The following is a 4,786-nucleotide window of genomic DNA, read 5'->3' as shown; positions in this document are numbered from 1 at the left end:
GCATTCATGCAAACCATATCAGGGTTGTTTCTAAGAAACTCTTTCGTCATCATGAAACCTTCAAAAATTCTACGATCAATATAGCTGGTATGCAAACTATTTTTCTCAACAAAGCTCTTTGTCAAGTGTAGAACCTTGTTTGGGAAATCCTGCTAATCCAAAATAGAAATTTTGTGTATATTTGATTCAACATCTTTTACTGTTTCCATCATTTGTTTTGCCTTAGTTTTTATCACACGATTACTAAAACCTTGACCTAATCTGAGAATATCTGTGACTGAATCAGGAATTTGAATATCTGTCAAGTTAACAAACCAAGGATCTTTACCTCTTTCTTAAAAAATCTTATATAAATTTAAATTTTGTTCCTGAATACTAGTTTGCCATAGTGCGAATTGCCGGAGCTGAATACACGGCCCAATGTTGGTCCAATTTTAACAGCCAAAGTTCGGCTAAAGTTATTTGGCCAATATCGGCATTTTTATCGGCCCAGTGTTGAGCCAGTGCTGGCAGCCTATATTCGCTATTTATATTTGCCGATCCTCCACCGATGCTTGGCCCAGTATCGGCACTTTATTGCGCCAAGTCTCACTTTTAGTACGGGGAACCAAGTTTCATGAGGATCAGCCAAAGTCTGGCCCAGTGACGGCACATTACTGGGCCAAGTGTCACTTTTATCACGGCAAATCATGTTTTATATAAATCGGCCCAATGTTGAGCCAGTGCTGGCAGCCTATATTGGATATTTATATTTGCCGATCCTCTACCGATTCTTAGCTCAGTATCGGCACTTTATTGCGCCAAGTCTTACTTTTAGTACGGGGAACCATGTTTCACGAGGATCAGCCAAAGTCTGGCCCAGTGACGGCACATTTCTGGGCCAAGTGTCACTTTCACCACGGCAAACCATATTTTATTTAAATCGGCCCAATGTTGAGCCAGTGCTGGCAGCCTATATTGGCTATTTATATTTGCCATTGGAAAAGTTGTAAAGCAGGCTACAACGAAGAAAAATGAAATATTACGCGAAGAAAAACGGTAATCGATTTAAATTATTTATTTAAAAATTATTGTATTTATATTCCTGTTAACATTTCGTGTATTTTACATTTACACAAGGTCGCATAATAATAAATAATTAGAAAAAGAGAGCTTAAAATTTGGTTCTTTAACTTTTCTGAACTGCAGCATATGAGGATGGCTTTTTCACACAGTTTCAACTTGTCGGTTTAGCGTAGTGGTTAGCACGCTCGACTGCTAGGCGACAGATTTAGGTGTATAGATGTAGGTTCGATACCCCGTTGCGTTACAAATTTTATTTGTAATATAATTTTCAAAATGTAATTTATGTATTCAATCTAAACAGGACCCTAATATTTATATTCAAAGTTCTCGCAATCAATCAATATTTATTTTTTAAATATCTTTTTTTTCATATCCTTAGACCGTAGCCAATGCTGGGCCGACAATGGCAGCCAAGCCACGGCTTCCAAGTCAAGGCCATAGTTATCAATCCGGTAATGGCGCGACGATGGTAGCCAGGTTTGGTCCAATACTGGTACCGAGTGTTGGGCCGACAATGGCAGCCAAACCTTGGCTGCCAAGTGTAGGCCATAGTTATCATTCCATCATTGGCGCGATAATGGAAGCCGAACTTCGGCAATATTTTTGCCGACTATGGGCCAATGTTGGGCCGTATGTGATTTTGCACTTGGGTGATGATGAATTAAATTTGAAAGTTTGTCGTCATGTTTTGCATCGCTGCTTAAAAAATTTTTTTGATTGAGGAGAATTTGATGCTTCAAAAGATTAATAATTTCATCTGGTTGTAAACAAACTTCTAATTCACTTCTTATTCTTGAAATTCTTGACTATAAAAAATTAACATGATTTGTAACATCTTTGAAAAATAAATTTAGTAGTGAAAATTTAAAATTGTTTAAAGTGTGTTCAAATTTTCTATTATAAAAATTACTGTGAAAAGAAAAATCTCGAAATTAGTTATCCAGGAAAAAAATTCTTTTAGGTAAAACATCGTTGCTTCTACATTCAATCAAAAATCTTTTTTGAAGAATACTGCCTCTTAATTTCTTGTTGATATCACAACATAATTGCACCTTTCTGAACACATCAAGACCATGTTTAACTCTTATCTGATTAAAAAACATATTATTATAGAAATTACCTCCAGTCCAAGTCAGCTAAATCAAAATTTAAGAAATATAAATTAGAACAAAATCCAGGTTAAAAATCCCATTTAACTTCTAATAATCAAATTGATGCAAAATCCTGTTAAATAAAACAAGAATTCAACGACCGAATTTGGACCACAAAGAATAAACAAACACCAAAAATCCTATTGTAATCTGAAAAATACAAAAAACAAATAAAATTTTCGGACAAAAATAAAAAAGAGGAAAGAAAAATGAGAATTTCTACCACTTACATTTTTTTGCCTTGATAACGGTACTCTACGAGAACCGAAACGTTGGTAATGCAAATTTATTTATTTTTTAAATTTTTATTTGATTGTAATTTGATGAATAAAAAATAAAAAAGACGAAAGAAAGAAAAAGAGAAGGAAGGGGATGTGGTTGGCTGCCTTCTCATTTTTCTTTCCTCTTTTTTGTTTTTGTCCGAAAATTTTATTTGTTTTTTGTTTTTTTTTCAGATTACAATAGGATTTTTGGATTTTGTTTATTCGTTGTGCTCCAGATTTGGTTGTTGAATCCTTGTTTTACTAAACAGGATTTTCCATCAATTTGATTATTGGACGTTTAATGGGATTTTTAATTTGGATTTTGGTCTAATTTATATTTTTTAAATTTTAATTTATTTAGTTATTTAATCTTTGAAAGTGCATCAAAGAAATCTATTTAAATGTGTGAATTAAAATAATTTTAACTCTAGAGAGGTGAACTTGAATTGATTAAAATTGAATTTTCAAAACGTATATTCCACAAGAAGGAATTAAAAAATTTATTACACATATTTTGTGAACTTACTAGAAGGAATTAAATGATCTCAAAATATGAACACTTTTGGGGAATAGAAGACATCTCTGTGAGGTTATCTGTCGGTACAATTGAAAGGAATTAAATATATTGAAAACACGTTCTCTTCTGGGGATAGGAACCTATGTGGCGGCCGCTATAGAAATTGAAATAAATTAGTTTCTGAGATATCCTATTCTTATAATGACATTTCAGACAGATGGAAAAATCACGCATTCAAAATAATAGAATAATATACACTTCTACGCTGAATTCTAAAAATATTAATTTTTCCATATTCAACGCTTATTACTGTGCTCTCTGCTTGTCATATATGATTGAATTCTTATTTCAATTTCAGCCTTCCTCCTTGTTATTTATTATCGTCTTCTTATTTGAATTTCGGAAAGAACATTTTGAAGAATTTAGTCCGGCCGTCCGTCCGTAAACGAAAAAATGAAAAAGTCAAACCGATCTTTGGCACACTGGTTTGAGGTTCTAAAAGAGAGTGCGAGTTTGTTAACCAGCCATTTTCGATAAAAATGCAGAAAGTTAGAGCATTTTCAAAATTTGTAATACAATCTTTTTATGTTTAAAAATATGTACGGCTATTCACAGTATTCAGAAAGCTGAACTATTCATTAAAATAACTTTTTTAGATTAAAAGAAAATTCTCAGAGTTACAGGATTTTCAAAATTTTATAAATCAATTGAAAATCAAAATTTTAACACAACCCACGCACGATATAAAAAAAGTCTAGAGAAGAAAAACATTGCTTTTTGAATTTCCGACTGAATTATCATAGCAACTTTTTGGATTTTCTTGGAAAAACGAAAATTCTAATTTTTATTGCATCAAAAATAATGATAAATGAAAAATTCCATTTTGTAGTGAAACTATCCAAGATAGGAAAAACTATGAATTAATAAAAATTGTGATCTCAAAAAATATCTACGATTTCATTAAGAACCACTTCTTGATAGTTCACATACTTTTTGTTTTATTCGTGAAAAATAAGATTAGAAATAAAAAAAATTAATATATTTTTTTTAATGACCAAAGTTACGAAAAAGAGGATTTAACAAAACCTATTTACTTTAAAGACTACAGAGCTTTAAGAATTACAAACGAGAATTGTTTGATATTTGTATGACTGTTGTATTAAAATGCACTAAAGCTCTGATTAAAATTCTGCAACCTTTCAGAGCTTCATGGTCGAGAAACTAATGATTGAAAATAACATGTGGTTTTATGAAAAGACATACCTTTTGTAGTATATAAGAAAATTGAAAAAATTCTGAAATAATTCTGACATATGTAGAATGATATCCGAAATCCATATCTGCTTCGAAAAGTATGATTCTGAGCCTGAAAGAATACCATAGAAGAATGATTATCTATACCGTGAATGTATGACTGACGTCAGTGAACTGAAGGTGTGAGAAGATCGCATCCGTTTCACGCAGTGATCCCAGATCTAAAACGAGATGTGGTTAAATACTATGACAGGGCTATAATCGTGTGAATATAGTAGGAGATGACGTAAACGACTGAGTTGTACGCGCAACCCATTTCTCCTCTTCTGAAATTGAAAACTCGAAGGTGCACGATTGCCGGTCGGAGCATTTCGGCGGTTCTATTTATATTTCTATTTGCTTTGAAATAAAATGAAGAGATTGGGATTTTAACATTTCCAGATTTCGGTGCTGGCGATTCTCATGATTTGAATACTTCGCGCGCCTCTTTATATGCGTATATTTTGAGGTTATGTTAGTTCAAGTATAAGATATAA

This window comes from Belonocnema kinseyi, chromosome 3, assembly GCF_010883055.1.
Source record: "Belonocnema kinseyi isolate 2016_QV_RU_SX_M_011 chromosome 3, B_treatae_v1, whole genome shotgun sequence".
In the NCBI taxonomy this organism is placed as follows: Eukaryota; Metazoa; Arthropoda; class Insecta; order Hymenoptera; family Cynipidae; genus Belonocnema; species Belonocnema kinseyi.
Note: the sequence above shows the minus strand (reverse complement) of the source record.